The sequence below is a fragment of the Peromyscus californicus genome, unplaced genomic scaffold, assembly GCF_007827085.1.
Source record: "Peromyscus californicus insignis strain IS unplaced genomic scaffold, ASM782708v3 Scaffold_7__1_contigs__length_154581171, whole genome shotgun sequence".
Taxonomy (NCBI): domain Eukaryota; kingdom Metazoa; phylum Chordata; class Mammalia; order Rodentia; family Cricetidae; genus Peromyscus; species Peromyscus californicus.
This window is the reverse complement of record NW_026294595.1, coordinates 22,315,566-22,330,183: the sequence shown is the minus strand read 5'-3', so window position 1 is coordinate 22,330,183 and position 14,618 is coordinate 22,315,566. Positions and strand designations below refer to the sequence as shown.

At 36.1% G+C, this 14,618-nt stretch overlaps 1 protein-coding gene across 1 annotated transcript in view; it reads right to left on the bottom strand.

Moving 5' to 3' along the window:
- Positions 1-14,618, bottom strand: part of Arhgap15 (Rho GTPase activating protein 15) — a 597,450-nt gene that overhangs the window by 200,242 nt on the left and 382,590 nt on the right. The window lies entirely within an intron of this gene.

Here is a 14,618-nt window from a genome sequence, read left to right as displayed (position 1 = left end):
TTCTTCTTTCCTCTTCGTCCTCATATTTGTTGCACTCCTTCCATCCCCCACCCTCCTCTCTCTCTCCATTCCCAGTCGTGCCCCGTTCTCTGTCTCTTGAGATCACTGCCACATGGCATGTATTAGCTTAATGTTTGACCTACAGAGTATAAAGGTTATTCTGTGTTTGACTAGTTTCTAGCGTGTTCCTCTACTAAAATATTACATTATAAAAGGAAGATACAGGAATCCTGGCCTATTGGTATATTAGTTTCAGATAGTTTTGGAACTGGTCATCAAAATAACTTATCTTGGTAGGGAACTTGGATAATCACTTACTTGGGTTTTTAACATATTTACTTATTTTATTTAGTTATTTTCATAACTAAGTCTTCAGGATTACTAAGAAATGAGGAAATAAAAGAGATACTTATTCATGTACTATTATTATCTCCAATGAATGCTGATGTTATAATTTTTGTGTTAGTATACATGCTCTCATGTCTCTAGACTTTCAGACAGACAAGTCTGAGTGAGAATACTGGTCAAGGGCATGGGCCATTATCCCAGCATCTTCTCCAGGGAGGTAGCAATAAATCATTGTTAATCATGGTGATTCATGATAATAAATGTTAAATAAATTGGAAGAAACTCATGCTATTTTGCAACAAAGACTTTACAAAGGCCTTTAATTACAGAGAATGTCATTTTGCTGCTTTGCCATTTCTATACTTTTACACATTTTGTGTTGTGCAAAGCATTTCTTCATTGGCTTGCAGTAGAATAATGTAATTTATACCACAGGCATCAGTGATATAATACAGAGCAACTATTGCCCATGGTCTGAACTCTACTATTGTCAAATAGCAGTGAAGTAGAATTGCTATTAGCAAGCATCTTAATTATTGTGGCTTGCGAGTTCCAGAATAAGCTAATGATCAATACATTATTGAGACACTTTCCCTTTCTGAGAAGTATGAACTGTGAAGAATTGGATGAGGTCACACACCTATCTGTAAATAGGAAAATCACCTAAGACATAGTACATTTTATAAACATCAAACAAATTTTTCTTCCCAATGAACACACTACCTCTGTTGACTTAAGGGGACCTACTGGGTTTGCCCAAAGGACAATATGAATTTGGTATCTTAAATGTGACAATCATAGTTAAAACTTTTCTAATATCCGATTCTTGCTTTTACCACAGGATCCAGTTGTCCTTATGCTTATATGTTTAAGCTCAGAATGTTGAGATTAATTTAGAATGATTTATAGACCAAATTTTTAACTAATATAACTAAATTTTCATATTGCATCATCAGACAGTACTTGGCATTTTGTCTTAATTTGAAAACTTTAAAATAATATGATGATATATTCTTAAAAGTTAAAATTTATATACTGTTGAGTATTCTTTTAAAAAATTTTCGTTCTCTTCTGAACATATAAACAGCTGCAGATAATGGTTTTGCATTTTCTGAAGTCATTACTGGTGGTTCCTTACTGTCTATAGAACAAAGTTCAGGACAGTAACTTGGGGCTGTTGAGGAAGACTTGGGATTGAGATATAGACAAATGTCATTCAGAACTAAGAGCTATAATTAATTTCACCCTGTCTACTAAAATAAAATTTGACCAAATGAAAATTGCCCTAATTTTTCTATAGATTACCAATTGTTTTAAAGGAATTCAGAGGAAAAATATTTTTAGAAAAGAGAAATATGTGGGTCTATGTTCTCCAAAGGAGAGGTTCCAATTTATCTTTAAAGGAATCAAAGTAGTCTCAGTTAAGAGAATTATTAAAGATGAAAAGTCAATCTACATCTGGTAAAAAGGAATATACTGGCTTTGTATTCATTTATTTGTTTTGCTAATTAGCTGAGCCTTTATTAGATGTCAACAAAGATCAGTGAAAATAAATTCCAACACATTTTAATATGAATCATAACTTTCCTTAAGCCTCATTTTGATATATCTCTCTTTTATGTACAATATAAAATCAAGTACATTTTTACTTTTTATCTAAGACTCATAGTATTGTTTTAGGTGTATCTGAAGTGACTATGTTTTGCTACAGACTGAAATTCAACCACTGCAATTCCTTCAAGTCCCAGGCTTTGCTTTTCTCTTGTATAAGTTGAAGCTGCAGCAGAAGAAGCGCTTGCCTTTGTCTTTTGGAAATTTCTGTAGAAATATTTTTTTTGAAACAGTCAATAATCAAAACCATTTGAAAGGGTAGCATGGATCAGATATATTACTTATGAACAATTGTAAAGTACAGTAGTATTTAAAGAAGGCAGCCTTTTCCTAAATTAATAATCTATTTTCTTTTGGGAAGAAAGCAGGGTGTGCTGGTGATGGAGATGGAGAGGGTAATTCAGACCTGTGCTACTACTGTGGTTGTGTGGCTGAGTCATAGCTGAGAAACTGTTTTGTGGCTTCAGCTGGAAACCAGAAAGTAAGAGGGAATAGAGTCAAACATTTAGAAGCATTATGAATCTAATGATATATCTTCTAAGTCCTTCAGATTCAGAGATATCAACAGCATACATCTTGCAAATAACAATAATGTCGACCTTAGTGGCTCCTGCTTTGGGTGCTTCCAGGCCCCCTAGTACCATACTTTTTTAAATTTTGTAAGTAGAGTGAAAATGACAAAGTGTATATTAAAAAAGAGAGCATTGCATGTTTCAAAAATAATCTGGAACCTATCAGTGAAGTCTAGTAATTATAATATATAGGTACAGTCTTGAAGCTGATTAGCTCTCTCCTGAATGGCTACAGAATGACAACCTCAAAATCCTGGGCGCATTATCTGAATTGCAGCTATTCCCGTGCTGTTCCCTTTTTACTCCAAGAACTTTGAAAGTTTCGCCAAACCAAACCAATGTAAATTGGTGGCTTTGGACATCCTTTTCATGACCACATTATCCTTGCTGGATTGAGAACTACTCATTTTGGAAATAAAGTTAGACTTGGTATGAGTTTTAAATGAGTGGTGTCTTCAAGGTAGCCACATTGTGCTTTGGTGAAGTTCAGGACAAATTACTTTTGAGAGTTACCTCTTTTCAGTAAATAACATGAGTGAATGCTGACAGAGGTTTTTGCTTGCCATGCTAGGAATACATCAGGAACATGATGAGACCAAGTCATTGCACTTTTGTTTAAAAAAAAAAACCAAACTGGAATGAACAGGATTACAAAGATTTCTCAGAAGAGAACCGCATTCTCTGAAGTATCATTTGCTTACTCACCAGCTGACTTTTTATGTTTCAAAACACCGTTTACCATTGGCAGAAATCACTGGGTGTTGCTGTAGGGGATTTTAAAAACTTGTTCCTTTTTCTTCCAAAGAAGCTTAAGCTAGCATAGATATAGTTCAGCCACAGTGTTGGCAAGGGGCTGAGAAGGAGGGACTGAATTTTGTTTAGTTTTGCACACCTGGTTACTGACCTTTCGCCAATTTCTGCTTATTATATACGTTGACTCAAGGGGGTTATAATATTCTGTAGGATACCCCTGTGAAGAACTGTGCCTACTTACGTTGTCTGGGAACAGTGTCTCCTCTGCTTTAATGTCTCCATATGTGTGATCTCATCTGCTTTCTGTCTTTTTGGAGTCTATTTCTGCTGTGATGTTGTCAGCGCTATTCTTGTCTTCCTTTCTCCCTCCCTCCTTCCCTCCCTCCCTCCTTTTTCCTTCCTTCCTTCCTTCCTTCCTTCCTTCCTTCCTTCCTTCCTTCCCTCCTTTTTCCTTCCTTCCTTCCTTCCTTCATTCTTTTTTCCTTCCTTCTTTCCATCTTTCCCTTCTTCCTTTCTTCATCCTTTCCTTCCTTCCTTTCTGTTCTTTTCTTCAAGCACATACTTTTCATCTTCTTATTAGGATTTTTGAGAAAAGAAAGTCAGATTTTTTTTCAGGCAGCTACCATTTGAATTAGATGCATGCATTGGTTTTATAAGGACTGAATGTTTAATGCTGAAAAAAAAGGTCACTTGAATTCTGACATGTTGCTATGAGTGTTTTTACTCATGCATGGTATGTAAATGATGGTTGATTAAATTATGAATATTTGAATTCTTTGTTGTGTTACTATACTCTAATATTAAGAGAAAATGTTAACAAAGGGTCCTATTTCAGTACATCTTTCATGACTTTTATTTTTGTATTCATGATTTTTATTGTGTTTATAAAAATGTTATTGTCATTATATTTTAATAATGTTCCCTTAATACTGAGGGTTTTCTCTATCATTTTTTCATTAGTCCTTTATTTTCAGTTTCTCTATGTTTTTGATAATTAATTCTATTTTCTTATATCTATGTTTAGGGTTCTTGCTTGATAGAAACAATTATTGCAAAATGATTTTCCTTTTCTCTTAAAGCAATAACAAAATCCTTATCTTCAACTGTTCCTTCATTTCTTTTATTTATTTAATTTTAGTTAAGGTAATTGTGAAAGTTTTATTGGTATATTTTTTGATTACTCATTTGTGGAAGAGTTTTTCCATCTACTAGGTATTTATGAGAGATTCACATAAAAAAGGAGAACTTTTGTTCTCCCAACAGTGGGACAGACAATTAAAAAAACAGCAAATGATGGGGCTGGAGGATTGCTCAGTGGCTGGCAGCCCTGGCTACTCTTATAGAAGTCTGGAGTTCTATTCCCAGCACCCACATGGTGGCTTGCAACTATTTGAAACTCCTGTTCAGGGGATCTGAGGCCCTCTTCCAGCCTCTGTAGGTACAACATGGAGGTGGTCTACATGCATGTACTTGGGCATATACACGTCTACATAAAATAATTAAATAAATAAATATTAAAAGACTATTGAACTGGAATGGGACCACTAAGAAACTGCTTTTTAAATTGTACAAAGCCTATGATACTGAAAAAGAATCAATTGCTTTATATCTTTTACCTAGTTTCGCAGAGGGGGTGAATTTCAGATTTCTTAAAATAGAAAGTACACACAACTAAGGAAACATTCTATGGGCCTAAAGAAGAGGGTTGTATCAAACACAGAGGTTCTGTAATCAGAATGAGGCTCACCTTCCAGGGCTTTTTATTTGCCACCTGATTGCCTAGGACACTAGCAAGTGCTCCACCATTCCTTACACCACTGTCCCTTCAACCCAGCACTAGGAAATAAAAGCATTTAATGTTCATCCAACAATACTTATTTATTAATATTACCTGTACTCACTGTCCTGCCCATTGCAGACTTTGAAAAAGCACTGTCCTACTTGGCACCTGGGAAGAGAGGTGCTAACATCGTGCCAGAGTTAAAACAGGTAAAGGAGAAGGACAAAAGCTGTAGTGCTAAGTGTGCTAGAATTTGGGTTTCTTACTGATGCTGCACTGTGCTACTTAAACCTTAACATGCCTATATAACTGTATCTAGAGATTACGGGGGCCTGGGGGGTGGGAGGGAGCACAATTGGTTATTCTGTTTTAAATATTATCAGGTATTCTGTATAGAGATAAATGTTTGGGAAAATACATCTTGAAAACTCTTTTATTACATCACTTTCCTGGTTTTATTGCATCACTTTCCACACTCTGTACATATGGGATATTGGGCATTTTATAAGTAGAAGGGAAACCTACTGAAGTCTTCAAATATTTGTGTGAAAATAGAAGCCGCTCTCCTCCACTTTTGGTAAGTCACGATCCTCTCTGTTAAACCCTGTCTCCTACATTTGTACTTGGTTCTTGCCAAATATCTCACCAATTCCTCATAATGAGAGATACTTGCCTACACTGGCTGAACTATAGCAATGTAGATAGTGCACACAAGCTCCATGACATCCATTTCCTGTGCTTCCTAATGGATTGGGATTGCTTTTGCATAAAACCTCCATACATTTAATGTAACTCATATTCCCACTTTGACTACTAGGCCAACTTCCTTTAAAATCAAACCTTTTAACTTATGGATTGCTAAATGATTGGTGAATCAGGGAAAAGATGGGGGAAAGTGTTCCAATATGGCTAATGTGGTATAGATTGAAGCCATTTGTGTGCCATATTTAATATCTGGGTAAAGTGAAATGATAGACAAAGGATGATATCCCTTGTATGGCTACTCATTTTTTCTATACTTACTTGTAGATATCTGTCTAACTCAGCAAAGAATTTGAGGTCTGTAGGATAGTATTCATGACTATAATTTATAGAATTATACCAATCATGAAACTGTTCCATAAATCTCTTAAGGTTAAAAAAATTCAAAAGAACCTGAGTTTGAACTTGAAATATCACTAAGAATATTGCCATCAGAATAAAGTTGACGGACTGAAATGGTTTTGGAGAACAGAAAGCTTTGCCCACAAATAGTCTTAGATCAATTTTAGTATGTTTCTTGCTTTCAGAGCAATCTCAGACTTGAAGATAAGAATCGGCAAGTGACTCTGGTGATCATTCAGCAGAAGTTGTCATCTTCAAGGGAACTTTCACACAGCTGGAAAATACTGACATTGGGAGTTCCTTACATTAAGTTCAGCTCCTATCGTCCTTGCATTGCTGAGGCTCCACCGTTTAAATTTTGCTGTGATCATGCTGGTGTAAGGACATCATTCTTTTGGTATTGGGACTTGTTTCATGAAAATAAATAGAAGTGGCTCTGCCACCATCATCTGGTAGTTTGCTGGCACACGTACTAGGAAAACCTGAGGTTTAGTGGCAGTAGGGTGTCCAAGTCGAGTCAAGAGAGAAAGAGTTTCACATGGATGCCATTACTAAGGAAACCTAAAGTCTGGGGAGGGGTAATCTGTATCTTTGCTACGTATACTTGCTCCTTTGAAACATTTTAGCAGCAGACTATTTAATAAATTAAAGGCATATAATAAAAGGCTGACCAACAGGACATAAGCATGGAGAAAACACTGTCTCCTTTCCTGATGAAGTCATAACAGTTATATAAAGTCTAGTCTCTGATCCCATCACACTTGAAATAGATATTGATGTAAAATTCATATATTTGCTGTCATCCTTCCAAGACCTCCCCTCCTACTTTCCTTTAAACATCTAAACAAAGTGACCTCATTGTTTTCCATTGGGCTTCTTTTTTTTTTTAAACATTGGCAGGGATGATTGAGATTCAGGAATGTGGGAAAATGGATTCCCAAACCACGTCTCTCCCCTTTCATTCGGAACTGTAATTTTTGGCTTGGCTTGACTCACAGTCATCACATTTCAGCCTGAATCTCTCTGTAAAGTGATCTTTCTTAAACATTTCTCTCACTCATCAAGGGATCAGAAGCAAAGCCATGCTAGCCTTTCAGCAAAACACTTAGAAGGGGCTTTTACGGAGGAGTCACAAGAGCTAAATTTCACCTAAAATTGTTTGAAAAGAACACATTTTCAGAGCCTCGCTGTCCTCCGTGAATCTTGTCATCTGTATGCTGTGAGCTCCAGCAGCTATTTTAATCTGGTTTTGTTTGCAATCCATTTGGTGTCCACCCAAGGAAATGCAGGTGATTTTAATTAACTTACTGCTAAAGATGTCGGAAAAAAACAAAACAAAACAAAAAATCCAAAAACCAACTTAGCCCCATTGTGCAGAATTATACACTTAAGATCTGTCTTCTATTATTTATAACACGTTATTAATGAAGATGACTTTATGCATATATTTACCTTCTAATTCACTGTTGTTCACTTTTTTGTTAAAAATAAAATCAAACAAAAGCAAAAACAAACACACAAAAAGACAAAAAATGAGGTTTATGAAACATGAAAAAGCCACACACATACACAAACACACAGACACAATACAGACCCTAGGAATGTTTGCCAACTTTTTTTTTAACAAGAGTAGCAACTTAAAAATAACATTATTTTTACTTTGTGCAACATAGTTTAATATCTGAACTAACCCTGTTCCAATAAAAACCTATTGAAATACTCTCAGGCCTAACTCTGCCCTGAAGGTAAAAGTGATTAATTGAAAGATTTTGGCAGATCTCTGCTCACCACCAGGGCAGTTTAATTTAGAACACATTCAACCATTTCTCAGTGTCTCTGTGCTGGTGGGGCATGACTTTTGATCTTCTTTGGGGAGGCGCCTGTAATTTGGAGCCTTGGGCTAGTCACTTCCTGGAGGGTTTTCATGGCTGCCCCTGCTGCGCATTCAGGTGAGAGACAGCCCTGCTATCCTGGAACCTCTGCCTTAGATTACTAAAGACAATTCTAGGCACAAAAGGACACCTCTACAAACCTGGATGAGCACGTCAACCATCAGCACAAGCGCACCAAAATCACAGACTAGGTGATTTCTTTCAGCCTGGCGGTCCTCTCAGGCTTCAGAGATATTCTAGCACCATTCGACACCTCCCCATTAAAGACGGGGCTCCTGTGCACAATAGTAGCAGCGTTGATGCTTTGAGTCTTAAGTAAGCAGGATTATTTTTGAGAGACTACAGAAGAATTCATATCTTCAATTTTTTAAAGTACTTCTGCTAAACAGAAAAATGAGATTGGGGTCCATTCCTCCTCGTCTGGCAGGTGGAACAGTGTTTGTTGTGGTTACATGGAAGCATCGAGAAGCTGAATATGAGACTGGACATCCTTGAGTTGATGAACTCCAGTTCTCTATGTAATTTGACAAATATTGATTAAGCTCACTGTATAGGAATAGAATGCTAGGTGTTGAACCTAGGTACAGAACACATATGCAGCCATGCAGCCGTGTGTGTGTGTGTGTGTGTGTGTGTGTGTGTGTGTGTATGTATGTATGTGTGTGTATACATATATATGTATGTATTTATGTATTTTACCTATCTATCTATCTATCTATCTATCTATCTATCTATCTATCTATCTATCATCTATCTATCCTTCTATCTGTGCATTTTTCCAAACTATAGATTAAGCCTAAGCCTCACACCATTGGGTTTCATACAAATACTCATTTATTCATTTTCAGAACTAGGGTTTGAAATCAGGGCATTGTGAGGGCTAGGCAAGCATATCCCCAGATGGCATTAGCTTTTTTTTCCCTTTAATTTGTACTCTGAGACAGGGATTCAGTAAGTTGTCAGACTGGCCTTGAGCTCACTACAGCTGAAGTAGGCCTTCAAGTTGATACTGTCTTGCCTTAGATTCTATGGAGCACCTGAGGTTATATGTGTGTACCATATAAACAAGTTCTTTTAAAATCATTCTATATGTGCTTGAGAGATGGCTAGTCATTTAAGAAGAGCAATCGCTGCCCTTGTAGAGAACAGGAGTTCAGTTCCCAACACTCACATCAGGTAGCTCACAATCACCTGTAACTCCAGCTTTAGGAGATCTGATACCTTCTTCTGGCCTCTGTGGTTGACTGCACAAACACAGCATACAGACACACAAGTATACATAAATAAAAAAATGATAAATATTAAAAATATATCATGCACACACAAATATTTTACTATCTATATTTTTTGAACAAATAATAATAATTCCTTACTTTAAGACAATCTCATAGATTTCTTTTCTTTTACAAATATTGTGAAGTTTTAAAAAAATATATAAATTTTGTTTTCTATGTAACTTTTGCCTGCGTATTTGTCTATGCACCATATATGTGCCTAGTGTCCTCAGAGGCCAGAAGAGGGCATCAGATCACCTGAAACTAGAGATGCAAGCCATTGTGAGCTGCCACATGGGTGCTGGGAATCAAACCCAGGTTCTCTGGAAGAGTAGCCAGCACTCTTAACTACTGAGCCATCTCTCAAGTCCCATAGATTATGAGTTTTTACTTCTACACATCCACATAAAAATATTTGGATAGTATCATCAATATGTCCACTGTCTTTGAGTTCTACTATGTATCTCTAATTTAGCTGAAAGATGTAAAACCCAGGAAATGAGATGAAAATTCTTTATGGGACTCACATAGGAAATCCAAAATTTTAACTGATTGATGAACTTTTCTACCATTAGGTTCAGTACGGAAAGGTTAAAAGATACAAATACAGAGAAAAGAGAACAGACAGAATCTTTCCCCTACCTAGAAACCCTAACCCTCATGGATGATCAATACCATTCACATTCATAATTTCAGGAGTCAAACAAACAAACAAAACACTGAGGTTTAACTTATTAATTGCTAAAATCACAAAGGCATCTTTTAGTAGTCTAGGAGAGAAATTGTTAGCTTCATTTCTGACTGTATAATGGTTGTTAACCCTCTATCAAAGAATTGTACACCCTCTAGCTATTCAGAACACATACATGTGCTTAGAAAAAGGGCATTCCAATACTCGTATAAACTCATCTAATGCTAATGTAATATGAACAGGATTTCCTGCTTCTGAGTGATTTTTGTCACATAGGTGTAAATTGAAAGTTTTACTGAAATACATGTGCATATGCATGTATGTGTACACATACTCAAATACATTTAATATCTAACATCTTTTCTAATATATCATTATGGAAAGAAGGTATGCAACCTATTACATTTTACAGATATTAATATTCATTAATATAATATTTATGGGGTGCTTAATCATATATGTAATTTTCCAATGATGGGAAACAAAGTTTCACATGTATTTCAAGTTTTCTTTATATGAAATTTAAATTTAATCTTCAACTTGGCAAAATAGCCATTTGGGCAAGAAACTGTTTATATGAAATTTAAATTTATCTTCATCTTGGCAAAAATAGCCACTTGGGCAAGAAACTGTTCTTGCCTAGACTGCTTGATTGACTGGACATACAAGACCCATAAAAAGGTGACCACTGAACTTTGCTTGACAAAATGGTCCTTCAGGTTCCTGCTTCTCAGAGGAAACTGTCAGACATTCTACAGGACACTAAAAAAAGTGACTGAGAGACTCTAGTCCTGTGGGCTGAAGACAGATGCCCCAACTTTACAAGAGAATTTTGGATGACTGTCCAGGATGCCAGCTGTCTCTGTCTACCCTGAAAGACTCCCAAAAGTTGCTTGCATCCTTCTCCCATTTCTCAGGTAATACTGCATCCTTCTGAGGTCTTTGATGTAGTTGAAGCTAGATAGTTACAATTTTCCTTAGTTATGATAAGAGATAAGTTAGATATAAAACCTTAGACTCACAAATATAAGATAGCTAGCATATCTTCTTTAGTTTTGCCAAATAAACTAGTTATTATAAATAGACTAGGTATTATAACTGTAATTCTTGCCTGGTAATTGTTTTGTTATTTGTAATTTTACTATGTGAAAGTTAAAACCTTCCTTTTTGAAAAAAAAAGAAAAGGGGAAGTGCTGTGGATATCATTCTGTATAAATAAAACACTGATTGGCCACTGGCCAGGCAGGAAGAATAGGCGGAACAAGGAGAGGAGAATTCTGGGAAGTGGAAGGCTGCGGCAGGGAGACACTGCCAGCCGTCGCCATGACAAGCAACATGTGAAGATGCCGGTAAGCCATGAGCCATGTGGCAAGGTATAGATTTATAGAAATGGGTCAATTTAAGATATAAGAACAGTTAGTAAGAAGCCTGCCATGGCCATACAGTTTGTAAATAATATGTGTCTGTGTGTTTATTTTATAATCATCATTTCCCCATTTCCTTAAAAACCACCCAAATTTAAGGCTTAAGAATATTTGAAAATTCATAATCAGTCCCTCTAACTGATACTTGAAGTGATGTTAGAGGGTAGACAACTACCAATTTGAAAACTTAGAGTTTATGTACTCAGCTCCCACAATAGGTTTTAAGATAATTACAGAGGCCTTGTTTGTATTTTCAGAATATTGAGGAAACAATTATTTCTTAAAACATTTCTTTCAGACAAGATTACTGATATGTAAAATTTTAAAATAAGAAATAATGTCATTCTCTTGAAATCATTCCTTTGTGAGAGAACTTGATTAATGGGAAGTAAAAATAGAGTAAGCATTGTTAATCTGTGTGTGATATGACGTAGATGAAAGTAGACAGTAAGAGATCAAGGACAATGCATTGAGAGAGGAACAGAATAAGAAAATTTGTGGGCCTTATTGGCTTTAAAATGATAAAATAGAATGGCTTACACTTTACAAATATTTCTTTACATAGATATTTTACTATTTCCTTATAAACTAAGACAGAGAAAAGAAGTGATCTGCATGTATGTGTAAATTTGGGGAGAGAAGGGTAATTTTCAGGATGAGTAAATGCAATTAATTTTTAAATGGTTTGCTCTTATCATCTTAATATTTTTTTCATCAAGAATGAATTGTAAAAGGATCATCTACTGTTCTGCAGGTATAGTTTATGCAATGCTGCTTGTCTGAGAGTGAGTGCAATGTTCTCCACTGAGTCCTAAATCCTCATTGAGCTATGCAGGGCTTTTCTCTACACAATGAGATGTCACTAGAGATGCTTCATTCTCTCTTGAAATCAAGAGAATCTGACATCAAGGCTCTTTTCTTCTCTGTTTTGGACAGCACACAGTACAGTCTTGACAACTTCTACAGTGGTACTCTCTTGCACCTTAGTCACATGTGAAACTGTTTACTTATAGACCACTGGATACACCTGATACCCCTCTTCTTCCTAGGAACCTGACATCTTTCACAATAACTCAACCTAAGTACAGACACATTGCCTCAAACATAGCTTACTCCCGAAGTCAGAGAGACTTCCAATCTGCTTTTCATTTTTACAACAAATCTTAATAAAGCCTTGTGGACCCAGGACCAAATAAATTTCTATTAATTCACTGGCCAGAGTATCAAAAGCAAAGATTGACCTTACTTCATCCAACTTCAGAGCAACATGCTCTACAAGCAGAACTCCTTGTAAGGAGGAGAGTTCTAAGCTTGGGAACATCATATGCCTTAGAAGTGTCTGTGCGACTCCCTCTCTGACTTATCAAAACAAATAACAAACTTCCCTTTCTAGTGCTTAAAATATTGTAAAAGGAGACAAGACCATTTCTTTTTTAAAATGACCAAAATAATTAAAAACAGATGTACTCAAGGTAACACACAACAGAGTAATAATGGTGCCTGAACCCTCTCTGTACATGATACTCTTCAAGTTGTTTCCTGGAAGAATACTAGAGGTAGAGGCACAGGAAACACCATGGAGTAGTGGAACCAGCTAGCAAAGGGAAGGAAGAAAGGAGACAAATGAACTCTTTCTTCTTTTTTGGATCCCCTGTCCTGCTCCTGTGAGATGTTTCACTGACAACACCTTCTCAGTTATCTGCTCATCATTTCAGGACTTTTTTCTCTGCTCACTCTAACTCTGCCGCCTACCAGTGGTCTTTCTATAATCTTGTTCTACAAATTGAAATGATACTCTTCAACAATATTCAACAAGTGAAGTGTTTCTCTGTCCCTCATCCTGTCAAGATAGGACAATGATGATGTAGGATTTTTTCTACCAAGGCCTGATTTCATTCTAAGACAGACTTCTAGACGAAGACTTTGAAAATGAAGTGGCTATTCATAAGCTAGTATATCTGTGTAGCTTTTGACAATTTTTGTTAAGCATAAACATTGTGATTGTTTTTCTTTACAGAATTTTGGTAATGGCGTATGAGAGTTGATAATATGGAATTTAAGCCAGGTGTGGTGGCTCAAGCCTTTAATCCCAGCACTTGGGAGGCAGAGGCAGGAAGATCTCTGGGTTTGAGGCCAGCCTGGTCTACAGCATGAGTTCCAGGACAGCTAGAGATACACAGAAAAACCCTATCTTTAAAAACAAAACAAAAAAAGCGGAATTTAAATAATTCTTTTATTGACTTCACTATGAAAAAAATGCTGATTTATCCTCCTCACACTTAAAATGTAGTATCTGTTAAATATTCATATTTGGATCTGTAAAGGCATGAGAAAAATATGGTCAAAGTCTTTTTTATATTAGTTCGTTTTCCTATTTCAGAGTTCCTCTGCATTGTTCAGTAAATATAGAATTCAATTTTTGTTGGCTCTTCAGGAGGCCACAGTTGACCTGTAGAACTGGGTCTTTTGAAGAGCAGTTGATGTCTAGCATCAGTATACTTTCTTTTCTACGTACATTCTTAAATAGAAGTTCAACTAGTTTACGTAGGAGAACAAGTTGCTGTATCTGTTGCCTTCCACAAAAAGTTGGTGGGAAAAGCCTTTCTGGTGGGAAAAGAATTTGAATGGAAAATATGGATATATATATATATATATATATATATATATATATATATATATATATCAGACCAAGGATTAAAAGATGAATATTATATGTGAGTATGTGAGGAAACACTATAAGACATTTTCACTATGTTAGTTTTTCCAAAACTTTGTTCCAAATCAGTCTTGGATTATGTGTGAAAAGTAAGAGCCTTCTACTGTAACAGGTGCTGGCAGGAAACCCCCCTTAAAGCTATTGAAGTTAGGCCTGTAAAGTCTTGGCATCTGAAAACATTCCCTCCTAAGAATGCATTATGCATCAGACTTTTCTCACTAGAAAAACAACGTGAGACTGTGACTGCTTAACAATATTCCCAGTCACTATTTTGTTAACACTATCCTTTGGTGATGACATCTTTGCTGGCCTTGTGTTATATATGAAGTATGTATCAGCTTTCATTTCAACACTGTGAACATGCATTGTCTTCTGTGTAGACAATAGAGACATTGGTCTTCCATCTGTTTGTCCTATTTAGAGTATAAACTTGAAAATATTTTTTCCAGTGCA